Source organism: Ruditapes philippinarum, unplaced genomic scaffold (assembly GCF_026571515.1).
Source record: "Ruditapes philippinarum isolate M1 unplaced genomic scaffold, ASM2657151v2 ctg7622_1_1_1_1, whole genome shotgun sequence".
Lineage (NCBI taxonomy): Eukaryota > Metazoa > Mollusca > Bivalvia > Venerida > Veneridae > Ruditapes > Ruditapes philippinarum.
This window is the reverse complement of record NW_026853942.1, coordinates 39,663-57,775: the sequence shown is the minus strand read 5'-3', so window position 1 is coordinate 57,775 and position 18,113 is coordinate 39,663. Positions and strand designations below refer to the sequence as shown.

The 18,113-nt window shown below is 31.3% G+C and overlaps 1 long non-coding RNA gene across 1 annotated transcript in view; it reads right to left on the bottom strand.

The window, feature by feature from the left end:
* Positions 1 to 1,088: 1,088 nt before the first annotated feature.
* LOC132738458 (uncharacterized) overlaps positions 1,089 to 18,113 on the bottom strand; it is a 36,186-nt gene continuing 19,161 nt past the window's right edge. Inside the window, exon 4 of the long non-coding RNA XR_009626877.1 lies at positions 1,089 to 1,267. This is a non-coding gene — a long non-coding RNA (uncharacterized LOC132738458). The remainder of the gene's footprint in view (positions 1,268 to 18,113) is intronic.

The following is an 18,113-nucleotide window of genomic DNA, read 5'->3' as shown; positions in this document are numbered from 1 at the left end:
AACAGTTACCTATTGTCCCTCTAGCCACATAATTACTCTCCTGTGAGTGCGGACTGACGGACAGACGGAGACTATTACTATATCGGGCATAATCCCCCACCGCCTTTTCGGCTGGGGATAAAAAGACTCTATACAAATGGCTGGTTAATTCTAGTATTTTGATTTTGAAAATTAAATGTTATTGTTTTCAAGCAAGACGCATCCATTAAACAAATTCAACAGGGTAATGATTAAGGCAGATGGATTATGCATATTAAACATTCAATCACTCGAAGTTTTAAGTTATATTACCAAAGAAATCAGCTTTATTCTCATTTCCAATAGCAATGTTTATATATGAAGTGTGTCAACAATATGCTTTTATCATTAACTTAAGTTCTGAGAACTTCCACAACTATCCTGTAAATATATTTTAAATTGGTATTAAATTGCAATATTAGACAAGATTTGCTGCATTAATTTTGTCAGAGCAAAAAATTCCAAAAAGCAGGTTGTTGAACATTTTATACGGCATCAGTGCAATCTACATTGAAGGAATGGACCTCTTTGGCTGACTGGTTCAGTGCCTCAAGTGAAAATCAGGCACAAAACAATATGGGTGAACACAAAGTTGTATTTAATAAAATATGTTTGCTTTATCCCATGTCTTTGCTTAGCGATTGATGCCATCAGGAAATTTCATTTTATTTGGTTTTATAAGCAATTTTACACAAAAAGGTCATATATATTTTTTTTTCACAATAAGGTCATATTTTTTGCTATTGCCAAGGTGAAAATCTGTGAGAAAAAAACAAATACAAGTAATGTATTGTGGAATATCTGTATTAACTCACTTAACAATTTTCTGGTGGACAGAGGCGGACGGACGAATATATAACCAAACTACCATACTCACTTGCAATATCAAATAAACCCCATAAAACCTACCTATACTGTGTTGGTGCCTTTTGCACCATAAAACAAAACAAACAGAAAGTTTAACCAATCTTATAAACAGAAAAATCGTTCATTTGATTCCAGAGCTAAAATATAGTTGCAGTTCAAATGCAGTTTTTGTCTAAAATTGACTGAATTCTTTTTTATATAAATAAGTAGCAAACCTGTTGTCCTTGACAGCAAAATTATCAATGTCAATCTCAAATACTTCAAACAGGGAGTTGTTAATCTCTTCTTGCGTGGGAGAGTGCTGCTGTTTTCGGGTCATCTTGTCACTAAACTGACCCTTCGACGCTTTCATCATTCTCCATCAAGACTGACAGTTATCTCCCTGTAAATAGAATTTATATCACAAATGCATTTACAAGGGAGACAATTTAAGTAATGAAGTATACTGCATTCACAAAGGGAAGTAATCCATGCATTACTGCCTTATCAAGAGAAGCAATCCAAGTACTCTGGTATTGAAATTCATTGCATATACAAGGGAAATAATCCAATTATTTAAGGTATATTAGTATTTGTCTTCCATAACACAAGCAAGATGAATTCACTGGAAAACAGAGGTCTTATCTGTAAATTTAATAAACTTCTATTCTATTCTGGTAACCAGAAAATAATTATCTTCAAGAATACATGTACATTGTAATTTTCATGAATTTATACATTTTAAATGCTATAATAATAGTTTTCAATGCTCCCACAATTTGCAGGTCCAAACTTTTTTTCGTTTTTTTAGTTTTTCCCCCAATCAATGATTATTTTCACTATCAATATATATTATCATATCTTTTACTGTTATGTCCAAGATGAAAAAAGGTTGATAAATTTTCAAATGTCTCAAAAAGTGCATATTCAAGGGAAGTAATCAATGAATATAAATACATAAGTTTTTTATGGATTTAACTCCCATTATGAAGCTACAAACTCCATATTAAACATGATAAACTGTGCCATTATAAGTATCATGGATTTTAGATTCTCTGTCAATAATCTTCATAATGTATCATAATTGCAAGCCTTCTGGAAGCAGTGTGCACAATTATTGCTATAATGTAGTACCATACAGGATAGAAATAATGACATTACAGACACAAGACTGACTGATTTATTCCCCTTAATGTTAAAATGTTAAGCACAAAGTAAGACCAAGTGAGACAGTAGCCGGTAAAATTCTTAAAATGGTTTTCTTCTGATCAGGCCAAGCAATTGTACTAACTATCTTTTCTGCACTTTGCAAATGCTAATAGGCTGAACAGTTGCTGGACATTTTGAAAGAAGGAATACATACATCTTCAGAAAATATGTCTCTGAACAAAAAGATACAATGAATTGACTTTTAGCCAGCTGTCAGCAGCTGAATCAATTTGGGACCAGGGCAGACCTAGATTGGCTGGCACATCCCTGTTGTCTTATTATGGCCTGCACAGCCGTTAGCTATTCTGTTAAGAATAATTTTGAAATTCTCCTTAAAAAATGATAAATGATTTTGTCAAGATAGAAAGATTGTCATGTCCATTTAAGATGTATAGCATGGAAAGGGTTAAAATAGGTCTCTTGACATTCTTTTATTTACAGTGCAGTGCAACGTAATTTTAGTTTAAAATAAGGCTAATATTTTTGTTACTGATCTGATAAAAAACAATTAACAACAACGAAATATGCACAACATCTCAGCATAATTAACATCAAAGATTTTAGTAACTTTCTACCAATTACATTGTATTTCAACAGTAATGAGAAGAATGCTTTTAATTTGGTGATTTTGGCTAACCTCAGGTGTTAAAACTCCAAAGCAGGGCTAAGATATGCATAGAATCAATTATTCTTATCCATTTAGTCCCCTCTTACAATCATGCAAGTATAAAATGGTGGCTGCAATTTTTATTCTTCTGCCATTAAAGGGGCACAACTCTGGAGGTACTATATCTACTAAGAAACATTCCTAATGAACAATTTTCAATTATGTCTTTTGATGTTAATGTCAGAAACAATGTATATAAAGCTTTAATTTGATTAAGATTAGGGTAATAACTATGGTGTCACTGGTTCAATACATAAATAAAAGTAAACTTTTTATTTTGATATGTATAGACAGTTACTGTTAGTGGTCATGTATAAAAGTAGTGTTGATGACATTGAGCATAATATATGATAACAATCATGTTACTTTTTGTCATCTATTTACAAAGCTTACAAATGCCTTGAGATTTTAGGACCTTAATAATCAGGGATTTTTTGCCCTATAATACTTGGATCCCATTTTTCAATCATGTTAACCCTTTAGCCTGTTAACCTGCCAGTGCAGACCAAGATCAGATCAGACAGCACTACTGTCCTGTTTGTTTACGGTCTGCACTGTTCCCTCCTTATCTAGGTCAAAACACATTTTGAAATATTCTCTAAAAATTGTTGACTTAGGTTTAGTACAGATTGAAAAATGGACAAGACCATTTAATTTAAAATACTAAGCATCGAAAGTGCAGACTAAGATCTGATTTTTGCTGTTTTATCATAGTTTCCTATTCAGTCAGTACGGATTGAAATTTTCCATTAAAGTGGATTGGTCTACAATTGACACATTTTCTATAAGTATTTCAAATATAAATAAAAACAAAAGAAACTATGAAAGTTCATATTATAACCCCGAGTTAGCTGAGAAAAACCCAAAATATTCTTAATTCCTAAGTAAGACTCTTTTGGAGTCATCAATAGCACGCTAAAGGTTATTTAGCTTATATCCCTGAAAATCTAAATGGAGTCCACATTATTTTAAAAATGTTGGACATATGTAAAGCATTTTTATTAATGCTCTTAATTGCTTAATGACTGCAGTTTCTTAACATGAATGATTCCATTTAAATAGCAACAAGCATGTCAGAAAATAAAATTTTCATTCATTTTTGTCATATCTAAATTTTGAATGAAATAACACTGCATAATTTTACTCGGTGGTCCGGACTGCATTATTTGCTTAAACTTAATAACGCCATTACAACCGTCAATAAGAATTTATATAATCAGAAACTATTCAATCAGAATACAATATAAGCGCAAAAACTAACAATATTACATGCTAAATGAACATCTCTAATACTTAAACGGCACGGTAAAGATTTACCAAAATTGACACGATAGAAAATAAATGAAAAACTGATCTTCTGTCTATGCAATAATGCCTAATATGACATTGAAATATCTCCATTCTACTTGATGTCTTCAATGACACAATACTAGTTTGCTCGGGCCAAAACCCGTGATTGGCAGAAATATGTTTATAGTATAAAAGAATCCTTTAACATGTCATAGAGCCATAAATTTTAAATTTTTCATTTTTTTTAACGTATTGAAAGATAAATGTTACAACGGGAAATCAGTCCCAAAAATCTTGTTTCGGTTAATCAGTGAGAAATCTTACTGATTTAAAAATGATAAACCTATTTAAGAGCACGATGAAATCAAAAGTTTAAATTACTGATTGATTAAAAGGCCACTTTATCTACAGTAGACACAACTTGATGAATTACTTTTTAAATACTATAAAATTAATCATATTTTTATTAAGTGCCGATGATACATATTCCTTATGAGTGAGATTTTGATTATATCTAAACACATATACTAGTGATGATATCACTGTAAATGTTTTTCTTGATACCAGTACAATGGCTTCTGTACCAATACTAACCAATCCTTTGGTTTATACAGAATTTATTTTAGTTAAGACACACTTTCGAATCCGTTCCTGGAACCAATCAGCACTGAGCAATGAGTGTAAAGTTTCTTGCTCAAAGAAACAACGACTTGCCACTGACGGGGTTTGAACCTGTGCGGCTAGCGATCAATAGATTACTAGTCCAACATGTTAACCACTCGGTCATGCCGCCACATAACCAATCCTTTACCAATACCATTCTGTTATATACCAGTACTCAATGAAACTATACCATTACTAACTGATTTTCAAAACTAGAAATGTGTCATCATGTCACGGATGCCCCCGCATGCAGCCAAAATTCCAGATGTTATATCATTTAGTTCCAAATTTGTTTGCACAAATTATTTTTTTCATTCTAAGTTCAAAGCCCTTAAAACTTTTCAATGTTAACACAAACCATTTCCATACAATGTTCAAGGCACTGAAATTATTCAGTCTTAACCTTTTGAAAATAGCATATTTCATATTTGTAGCCAAAATAATGGCTACATACATTTCCACAAAAGTATGAGTGCTGAAACTGAAAGTTCAAAATTTTTCCAACATTCAAGAAAGATAAGTTTGTCCAAAATCATTGAGCCACGACCAAATTTAAACTTAAACTGCTTATTCCTAAGATGTATCTATATTATTTTCAAAGTGAAAGGGACATAACTCTGCCAAAAAATCATCGAACCATGACCAAATTCCAACTTGACCTGCCCATTCCTTTGACATATCCATATGTCAAATTTGAGTTGAATATGTAACACTGTTGGGTAGATAATGAACAGAAACTGTAAATTTCATATTATTTTCAAAGTGAAAGGGGCTTTACTCTGCTAAAAATCATTGAACCATGACCAAATTCGAACTTGGCCTGAGCATTCCAAAAACATATCCATATGTCAAATTTTAGTTGAATGTGTTGTTCTGGTGGGGAGATAATAAACAGAAACTGAAAATTTCATATTATTTTCAAAGTAAAAGGTGCAAAAATCATTGAACCATGACCAAATTTGAACTTGACCTGCGCATTCCTTTGACATATCCATATGTCAAGTTTGAGTTGAATGTGTTGTACCGTTGGGGAGATAATGAACGGAAACTGAAAATTTCATATTATTTTTAAAGTGAAAGTGCATAACTCTGCCAAAAATCATCGAACCATGACCAAATTTGAACTTGACCTGTATTTTATCATGACATATCCATATGTCAAATTTGAGTTGAATGTGTTGTACCGTTGGGGAGATAATGAACGGAAACTGAAAATTTCATATTGTTTTCAAAGGGAAAGGGGCATAACTCTGCCAAAAATCATCGAACCATGACCAAATTTGAACTTGACCTGTATTTTATCATGACATATCCATATGTCAAATTTGAGTTGAATGTGTTGTACCGTTGGGGAGATAATGAACGGAAACTGAAAATTTCATATTATTTTTAAAGTGAAAGTGCATAACTCTGCCAAAAATCATCGAACCATGACCAAATTTGAACTTGACCTGTATTTTATCATGACATATCCATATGTCAAATTTGAGTTGAATGTGTTGTACCGTTGGGGAGATAATGAACGGAAACTGAAAATTTCATATTGTTTTCAAAGTGAAAGGGGCATAACTTTGCCAAAAATCATCGAACCATGACCAAATTTGAACTTGACCTGTATTTTCTCATGACATATCCATATGTCAAATTTGAGTTGAATGTGTTGTACCGTTGGGGAGATAATGAACGGAAACTGAAAATTTCATATTATTTTCAAAGTGAAAGGGGCATAACTCTGCCAAAAATCATCGAATCATAACCAAATTTGAACTTGGCCTGTATTTTCTCATGACATATCCATATGTCAAATTTGAGTTGAATGTGTTGTACCGTTGGGGAGATAATGAACGGAAACTGAAAATTTCATATTATTTTCGAAGTAAAAGGGGCATAACTCTGCCAAAAATCATCGCACCATGACCAAATTCGAACTTGACCTGTATTTTCTCATGACATATCCATATGTCAAATTTGAGTTGAATGTGTGCAACCGTTACAAAGATAATGAACGGAAACTGATGATGACGGAAGGACAGAATGACAGAATGACGGAAGGACGGAATGACGGAACAGGGTAACACTATATGCCCCGGCCTTTACATGGCGGGGGCATAAAAAAAGTACAGTCATGTACTAACATTTCTGGTAAAAGTACTAACCGATCCTGTACTAACAAACTTTATAACAGTACTTTATAGCCTATTTTTCTGCAAGTAACTGCAAACTTCTCTCACTGAATCTTTTTTCATACAGTGGTAAAATTGTAATTTAAACTGTCACAGGAAACATTTGATGCACCCAGGACTCCAACTCAGGGAATTAATGACGTCTATGGACCTTAAATACTTTACATAATCATAACTTCAAACTAGCAAGCCGTTAAAAAAAAAGCAGTACTTCAAGAAGAACAGGTAAGTCTACAAAAATTGCAGATCCGACCATCATCAATATGATTTCAAGCTTATGCATAAACTGTCAGATTTCAAGCTTATGTATAAACTGTCAGATTTCAAGCTTATGCATAAACTGTCAGATTTCAAGCTTATGTATAAACTGTCAGATTTCAAGCTTATGCATAAACTGTCAGATTTCAAGCTTATGTATAAACTGTCAGATTTCAAGCTTATGCATAAACTGTCAGATTTCATGCTTACGCATAAACTGTCAGATTTCAAGCTAAACTGTCAGGTAATGACTGTACACTGTGTCAATAATCTAAACTTCTTTATAATCTTTTTTTGTTTCCATGTTATCAACTGACAACTTCTGCTGATATTTTGTTATTTTCCCAACATTCGATCTTTCAAATCAAAAACAAACTCTTTATGATCAAAATTATTAATCAATATTGAACAAAATAATAAAGAGATTCCAAATTAACATACATTTTTTAATGATAATTGTTTCCACATCAGGTGTGTGCACTTAATGAACTATAGACTTTCTTCAATGTATTCAATATATATATACGCCAGCCTCGGAACATGTTGAAACTTTGTATATATAGCCTGACCAAACCCAACTTCCTTATACTGAAACCCCTTAACCCTTTATCACACCTTATATGACCTTGTTCATCTTTCAATCTGGACACACAAAAAAAAAACATTCTTCATTTCTAGGAAAAATTTTAAAACTATAAGGCAAACAGTGCCGGCGATGATTAGACAGTAAAGATGTGCTGGCCATGGCTGATGATGGTCTGCTGCTGGCTGCATGGAAAAAATCAGTTGCAGCTAAGCAGGCTAACAGTTAAATACATACACTATGTTCAAAATACAAAGCTGAATAAATCCATTTAATAAATGTATTTGGGTTACTTTTACTTTAAATCTGATCTAATTTCGCTGATAATAGACTAAATCAATATTACAGGTGGCATTTAAAGGTGACAACAGAAACCCTACACCAAGAGCATCACTTACATGACTATTATAATATTGTCTAACAAAAGAAATACGGAAATACAATGGTAGGTCCAAACAACAATAAGACAGTAAATCGTTAAAAATGATCAATACATATGAAAAACGAAAATCTTAATTAGAAGGTATTGGCAGAAATAATCTGGGATTTGAAGTGCGAACAGCTCAGATAATGTAATTATATAGGCAAGGATTGTTACAGATATCGTTAATGAGTTAAAAATGATGAAAAAAAAAGAAACACATAACAGATTATGATATTCATTGAGTAAGAGCATCGCCTAAAGTCTATATTTTATATTTTACTAACACATTGGTCTCGGTACTATGTAATTCATAGATCATTTTCGCCGCTACTGTTAATGAACATAGGCCTAGTGCACTCAAACTGAGCCTGCAACAATTTAAAAATCGACATGTTCATCAATAAGAACTCTCATTTTTTTTATTTTTGAAATTCACCATATAATCAATCTGATTAAAAACAGCTCCTAAATAATGCTACGCGTTAGGATCTGACGATCACCAATAAGTTGTCACCTCATGATTTTTCAAACAGCCAATCATCGGCGAGCTTTCACAATAATTTTGAAAACCATGCGTTTTCTAATTTTAATCGCTGGAAAACCAATACTGATTAGGTTATTTTCACGATTTCTAGAGAACAAACCAACTTTTTCAATATATCCTGCAGTTAAACTGGCAAAACAATCTTGCCCATTAATAAAAATTGAGTCTTTTATTTCAAGTTTACTTGTTTCAAATTTTTTCAAACAATTTGTTTTACTTCCACCGACAACAATATTTTGATACTTCTTCTAATGCCTATCTTTAACAAGAGCCACCGCCGGGCGGGGGCAACGCTCGACTTTTTACTTTTTCTAAACGCAAACATAGAAAGGTTTGAACATATATTGATGTTTCCTTTTTATAAATTTAGTTGGTCTGTCTTGTCACATTAGTTTTGTTTATATATTTTGTATATATATGAATAGAAACATTAAGCATATTTCTAAAAAAAGCAACAGTACGCAATTTCTAAAAATAGCAACAATGACGCAATTTCTAAAAATAGCAACAATGACGCAATTTCTAAAAATAGAAAAAAATGACGCAATTTCTAAAAATAGAAACAATGACGCAATTACTAAAAATAGCAACAATGACGCAATTTCTAAAAATAGAAAAAATGACGCAATTTCTAAAAATAGAACAAAAATGATGCAATTTCTAAAAATAGCAACAATGACACAATTTCTAAAAGTAGAAAAAATGACGCAATTTCTAAAAATAGGAAAAAATGACGCAAATTCTAAAAATAGCAACAATGACGCAATTTCTAAAAATAGAAAAACATGACACAATTTCTAAAAATAGAAAAAATGACGCAATTTCTAAGAATAGAAAAACATGACGCAATTTCTAAAAATAGGAAAACATGACACAATTTCTAAAAATAGAAAAAAAATGACGCAATTTCTAAAAATAGGGAAACATGACACAATTTCTAAAAATAGAAAAACATGACGCAATTTCTAAAAATAGAAACAATGACGCAATTTCTAAAAATAGAAAAAATGACGCAATTTCTAAAAATAGCAACAATGACACAATTTCTAAAAATAGAAAAAAAATGACACAATTTCTAAAAATAGAAAAAAATGACGCAATTTCTAAAAATAAAAAAAAATGACGCAATTTCTAAAAATAGAAAAAAAATGACGCAATTTCTAAAAATAGAAAAAAAATGACGCAATTTCTAAAAATAGAAAAAATGACGCAATTTCTAAAAATAGAAAAACATGGCGCAATTTCTAAAAATAGAAAAAAATGACGCAATTTCTAAAAATAGAAAAAAAATGAAGCAATTTCTAAAAGAAGAAAAAAATGACGCAATTTCTAAAAATAGAAAAACATGACGCAATTTCTAAAAATAGAAAAAAATGACGCAATTTCTAAAAATAGAAAAACATGACGCAATTTCTAAAAATAGAAAAAAAATGACGCAATTTCTAAAAATAGAAAAACATAACGCAATTTCTAAAAATAGAAACACTGACACAATTTCTAAAAATAGAAACAATGACGCAATTTCTAAAAATAGAACAAAAATGATGAAATTTCTAAAAATAGAAAAAAATGACGCAATTTCTAAAAATAGCAACAATGACGCAATTTCTAAAAATAGAAAAAAAAATGACGCAAATTCTAAAAATAGCAACAATGACGCAATTTCTAAAAATAGAAAAAATGACGCAATTTCTAAAAATAGAAAAACATGACGCAATTATATACATGTATATATAGTATGTATATATATATATATATATATATATATATATATATATATATATATATATTTGATATATATATGTATATTTGATATATATATATATCTATATATGTATATATATATATATAGACATGCATATATATATATATATTTTATACATATATATATATATATAAAATATATATATATATATATATATATATATATATATATATATATATATATATACCTGCATATATGTATATATATACACACACACATTTATATATATATTTTATATATAATACATATACTATACATACACACACACCAATAAATGCACAATCTGAGAAAATTCAGTAATATAACCTTCAAGGTCAAGGTCATTAAAGAGCCCAAGCAAATTTGGGTTTGATAAACAACAAGGTCTGGTCCTTAAGAATGTTTTGTTATAATATGAAGTTTATCCCTTCAAAAATAGCAAAGTTACAGTCAGTTACTGCCAAAACAATGAAAATTTCAATAATTTGACCTTCAAAGGCAATGTCATTAATGAGTGAAGGTCAAGGTCTTTCGGTATATTTTTAACAGTTATCTTTGAAGATTATTATGTTCAAGTTTGAAGACAATCCATTCAAAAATAACAAAGTTACAGCCAATAATAGCCAAAAAAATGAAAATTTCAATAATTTGACCTTCAAAGTCAAGGTCATTGATGAGTGAATGTCAAGGTCTGACTGGTTATTTTTAAGGGATATCCTTGAAGATTATTATGTTCAAGTTTGAAGACAATCCATTCAAAAATAACAAAGTAACAGCCAATATAAGCATGAACAAGCAAAAATTGGACTTTTTACCTTGAAGGTCAAGGTCATTTATGGATGAAAGTCAAGGTTAGTGTGGTCTACTGAAAGGTCTTGTCCCAAGGGTTGTTGTGGCCAAGTATGAAGACAATACACCAAGAAATAAAAAAGTTATGATCCAGGTACAAGTTTTCGGACGGCAACGGCAACGGAGACGGCAACGGCAACGGCAACGCCGACCTGACTATAACAATACCTCTACTTTTTTTTTCAAAAAAAAAAAAGTCGAGCTAAAAACCGGGTTGATTGCATGCAATAGCTTTCTCGGGAGATCCAAATCATAATGAAGGCGAAACATATATGGTGGCAATCAGATCTACATGTAAGAAATATGTAGATCTGAACTTTAATCAGACTGCCATATAATTATATGAGTTACAGTCTCTCCCCCCTGTTGTTTGAAGATAAAACACCTTACATTAAATTTTTTACGACAGAATTTGAAAAGCTTCATTGTAATCAGCAAAAAGATTTTCTTTATCTAGCAATATTACTGTACCGTGTAACCGTACCAAAATATTTATTCCTTCTTAAACAAATTTATAAACTACAATTATTAATTGAGCAATAAAACATTCAATCAACACATTTTGTCACAAAATTAAACAACTTTTCTTTGATTTATCGGCATTGTAATGACGCTTAAGTTTTGCGTTAGCTGTTGAGTTACTGTAAATATCTTTATGTAGACTGAAGTTTGTAACTGGTCCTGACATTAAATATTTATTACCTAATACCATTAAAATGTTCACACAATCAAATACATTAAAAGAAAATTGTTTTATTGCATGAAAAAGAGACCAAAATAGAAGATTTAATCTTTTCTATTTTTTTTTTTTTTTTTTTTTTGGTTTTTTTTTTATTTTCAGTCACATCCACACTATAAAAGGTCCAGTTTGACTGGCAAAACAATACCTCAGGTACCCATCCATGTAATTATAATATGAACAAATAATCATTTGTCTCTCTCACGGAAGATTCAGAAATCATGTGGGATGACAAGTCAGTCACTTGCAAAGAAGTTGGTCAATTACTGGTTAGTTATCCAGGGAAGATGATTAGGTATACATACCACCAAGTTATGACCAAATAAAATTGTGTTAAAATCAGCATGAAAACCAAACAAAAAACCAAAAAGCAAACCACAAAGCCTCCTGGAATGAATCAAATAATCGAATAAGCAAAACCAATATTAATGGCAATTGATTGTAAGTCGGCAACGTCAACTTCTTGGCCAAGGAGGCCAGGCCACACTAACAGAAAGCAAATATGCACAACTAGAAATCTTCTGCAATTGTAAGAACTTGATAACCTGACAAAAATCAGACCTTAAGTGACCCTGAGGAGCAAATGACCAACATATGATGATGTACATGTATCATCATTAATTTGGAATTGTTATTTTTGAATTGGGATGGCAAAAAATTCTACTTGTTACAGACAATGATTTCTTCAGAAAGTTTTTACACCTTTATCAGTCACAGATCTTTCTTATCTCAACTATGGGAGACCTTCAAAAAGAAAAGATCCTGTAGTTAAAAATCAAGTCACACTTCTTCAAAGCTTCGGCTTTTATTTTCTGTTAAAAACAATTCTGTGTTGTTTCAAACTAAGTCTTTCAGTAATTTTATCATGCAAAAGTGCATCATATCAATGTTCAGCCTTCCTTAAAACAGGGTTACGAGAGCTTTTTATAACATGCTAATGACCACCGTTTCTAAAATAGAAGATGGAAAACAAATCGATCGCTTAAAAAAATTCGCTTAACTTACTAAAATATAGAAAGCAGTCTGGTAGATTAGTGGTATTGAGATGTTTCCTTAGTTAATATTGGTTATGTATCGTCACATCAGCAAATTTCATTTTCCACCTGAATTCTTTTGATTAACTATTTTAAAGTTACCAAAATAAAACTGTTATATTTGAAATCTACATTTAAAAACAAAGATTTTGATATAAAATATGAAATATCTATTTCTGAAAATAATGATTGTGATGTTAAACTATCACAAACAATTATAATGTAAAAATATGGATCATAATAGTTTAAATGTCAAATATATAAAACAAATTATCTAAAAATAACATTTAATCTTAAGCTGAAGGTCAGTTTAAAACTAATGTGCAGAAAAAAACAAAAATTTATCCCAAAAAATATTCTTGAAAAAAAGTTTTTCATCGATACAATATATTATGACCTACTTTTCGTCCATTAAACACAAATACATGTTAAACTAAAAGCATTTTAAGACATAAATTCTATGACGATATCAAAATTCGTTCAAACATTCTATATGATATAATAAAATATTTCTTACACTATATAGATTCTTAATGACCATTGATTCCCCATTAATCATTTAAAGAGGCGTGTTTTACGAGACATAATCTCTACTTCATTATACTATAAGTATGTTCATTATATTGCTTGAAATATAGAATACAATTTATGACCGTACTCGATTCATACTCGATATATGTTTAGGACAGTATTAGCAGCCATCGTAAATTATATCCATAAACTTAAGAGTTTATCTAGTAAAATTCATCATACATAAAATGAGGAAACTTTTTCTTATTACAATCATGTTATTATGAACAGTGTACATCCAAGCAAAGAAAAGTCTGCTAAAACTTGTTATCAAGCCATAAAATCTGCTAAAACTGGTTTTTAAGCCTTAAAATCTGCTAAAACTGGTTTTTTAAGCTTAAGAGTCTGCTAAAACTTCTTTTTAAGTCTGACATTTGACAATATTTCACTTATTCTGTGAGACTTTGACGTTTTCTTATACCAGAAAGCAAAATACAAAACTTTAGGCTTCAATTAAAAAAGAGGCATCCGTGGCGGAGCGGTTAAGGTTATTTACTTTTAACTATGTGACCCTTACCACTGTGGGTTCGAATCCCACCATGTTTTCATGGGAGGAAGCTATTCAGCTAGTTTACTGTATGTGTTGGTTCTACTCTGGTGCCTGTTCCTGAAATTAGGCTGAAATAATGCAGAGGGGCACCCGGGGACTTCTGCCCAAAGTAAGCTGGACCTTTATAAAATCCAACAAAAAACAAAGGCCTTGGCCTGGATACATTAACAACATTGAATTCCACCACATCACAATATACTGACTTTGGGCAGAAAGCTTATAGAACTGAATGAATAGTATACCAGTACTTGATTTGACTCCAAGAATCAAACTTGAAGCAGATTTATTTACATTGATACTGTTGAAGAAATAATGAACCAAAATAGTTAAATCCAAGAGTGATTATTATGGTGTTATGGCCATTATGCACTTTAAATAAGACCAGTAATTTTAAGGATGTAAATATTCAAGCTGTTGGTGTTTATGCTAAATATTTATTATTTTCCATGCAAAACATGGTGTTACTCTAGAATTACTATTCAATTAGTTATGTCCCTTGTCTTACAAATGTACCTTGTCCCTTAGATTAGCAAGTTTGCCTAGGAAAAGCACCATATATTAACTTTCTGCAAATGGATAATTTTGACAAATATTTAAAGTTGAAAAGGGACATAACTCTAAAATAAAGCTGTCAGAATAATGCCCCTTGTCTTACAGGGTAATTAAGTATTCCTAGTTTACTGCTGATACCTCTGATAGTTTTGAAATCATTGTATTTTATTAAATAAGGGATTTTTACAAAATATGGGGGCAGAACTCTTAAATTATAGCTTTCAGAATAATGCCTCTTGTTTCAACATTGAGCCTTGATAATAAACAAGTATTCAAAGTTCCATGTTGATATCTTTAAAAGTGTTATCATTAAAGCTTTTGCATGACGTGATAATAATACTCCCTAAACTGAGACACATTAAAATCCTACTTGTATAACCTACCATTTTAATCAATCTAGATATTGTAATATTTTCTTAATGATATTTGCCAAATTGAATCAGATTTCATATTACAAGTACAGAAAAAAATTAAAAATAATGTTATGCTAGTGCAAAAAGCAAAATTAATATCTTTTCATTGTACATTGGTTTTGGTATAAAAATGGTTCTTTTCTTTCAAAAACTCATTTAGAACAGTTTAAATACCCCAACAGGAGGTACAATTATCATTTAATGAAATTTTCATTACATTTGTCACACAATATTATTATTCTTATAAACTACACTTCAACTGACAGACAAAATTAAAATTATCTAATCAAATATGATGTGTTTTTATTTTTCTTCAAGAAATTTGAAACTTACAAGTTATTATTAGCAATAATTATTATAATTATTTTTAAGAGTTCAAAGGTCTTTGTTCCAATAAGTGTCAATTTCCTTCATCTCAATGGATTATAAATAAAAATGGTCTGATGAAAACACAAATGGTAATATTGTCCAATACAAAAAGTATGTGTCAAATTGTACCTATCAATTTAACTTTTTAAACCATTTAAAATTTGTGAACATGAAATTGCCAAGATTTGATTTTTAAACTTGAACTGTCCATTCTTAAAGGTTTGCAAGATCAATTTCAGGTCAACATGTGCAATGCATGCCTGAATATACCCATTACTGAAGGTAGAGAAACTGCTTGTAAAAACTTACCAAAACTAGAAATCTGTCCGTAAGACATAAATTCCCTCATATTCATGTATGATGGGTCAGACAGACAGAGAAACAAAAAAGAGCAAAACTTTATGCCCCCCCCCCCCCCCCCCCCCTCACAGAAGCAGTTGTACTTACACCGACACCTTGCATGGTGAGAAGCCATTCAAATCAAATATTTCTCAATTCAAAGTTTATTTCATCTTGCTTTTTCATTTAAAATACACTTTTTCTTTACTATAAATTTTTTTATGATGACTGTAAATAAAATTAAGGAAATATTTCATTAAATAGCGGAAGGCAACTTTTTACTTACCTGTATACTTCTATAGAGTTGTTATATTAACTTTATCAGCACACAACAAGCTGTGACAAATTACTACAACAAATTTGTTTTCCATGTCAATATTTGCTTTACCTTTTTAAGTGTTGAATTTTGTTACTATAAATATAGTCTTTTTTTTTCTTTACTTCCATTAGCACCTCATTCAACTTTTAAACTATCACCAGTTAATATTGACTATTTTATTTATGTGTAAGTACTCTCAATAGTGAAGTATATAAGTATATATATTTAGTTATATATATATACTGTCATGATATGTGACATGTCTGGTAGAATAACACCAATTAAGATATTTGAACCTTTTCAGATAAGTTTAGGGGGGTCATTTTCTCTGTTATTGGAGGGTTCAACTCCACTACAGTGTTGGAGCAGACTACCTCTTAAGATGCTTGCAGAAAAAGTGATCACAAAATAGACAAATATGGCATTTTCTGCAGATTCTTACAATTTCCATTCATATTTGTATATAAATCGGTATGAAATGATGAAATGAACATCTAAAAGTGCATTATTCTGCGGTGAAAATGCAAGATTTTAACATTTAATCATTCAGGTACCTTGTCTATAACAGAATACAGAATTTAATGAGATGCTCCAACACTATTTGAGCCGCGTCATGACACAACCAACATAGTGTGTTTGCGACCAGCATGGATCCAGACCAGTCTGCGCATCCGCGCAGTCTGAGCAGAATCCATGCTGTTCGCTATCAGTTTCTCTACTTGTTATAGAGTTGGTAAGCGAACAGCATGGATCCTGATCAGACTGTGCGAATGCTGGTCGCAAATGCATTGCGTTGGTTTTGTCGTGACGCAGCTCATTATTAGATGTGACCTTGGTAGATATTCCATATTGCAAACAGTACTTTTTACTATGGCATATCACATGGCTATCACTATCAGTGGACTTAAAAATATACATGTAATTTTCAAAAGCCTATAGTTTTACATTGTTTTGTATCATCACTTTTATATCTTTATAAACACTATTTTAGACGCCCAATCATTTTCTTCCAGTAAACTAGTAGTGGACCACTTATATTCACCCCTTTTTGTTTAAATATCCATTTCTTTTGTTTTTGTTGTTTGTTTTTTTGGCTTTTAAGTTGTTTTGTTTTGTTTTCTATTGTGTTTCAGTACAAACATATTGATGAAATGTTCTTAGTCATGTGTCATTTTTATTGATAATAATTGCTCTCAGAATGTTAATATTTATCCTACCAATAACGAAAATCAATGCTCTTTTAATACAGTTTCTGTATGAGGATGAAGATTGCATATTCACCTATGGACTTCGGCTCTAGTGGTTATTACAAAAGCCAGGTCCAAAGGCTTGCATATATATTCACCTATGGACTTCCAGTGGTTATTACAAAAGCCAGGTCCATAGACTTGCATAATTCACCTATGGACTTCCAGTGATTATTACAAAAGCCAGGTCCATAGACTTGCATATTCACCTATGGACTTCCGCTCCAGTGATTATTACAAAAAAACAGGTCCATAGACTTGCATATTCACCTATGGACTTCAGACAAAAGCCAGGTCCATAGACTTGCATATTCACCTATGGACTTCAACACCAGTGATTATTACAAAAACCAGGTCCAAAGGCTTGCATATTCACCTATGGCCTTTGGCTCCAGTGATTATTACAAAAGCCAGGTCCATAGACTTGCATGTTCACCTATGGACTGGTGACTATTACAAAATTAAGCCAGGTTGATCCATAGACTTGCATATTCACCTATGGACTTCCAGTGATTATTACAAAAGCCAGGTCCATAGACTTGCATGTTCACCTATGGACTGGTGACTATTACAAAATTAAGCCAGGTTGATCCATAGACTTGCATATTCACCTATGGACTTCCAGTGATTATTACAAAAGCCAAGTCCATAGACTTGCATGTTCACCTATGGACTGGTGACTATTACAAAATTAAGCCAGGTT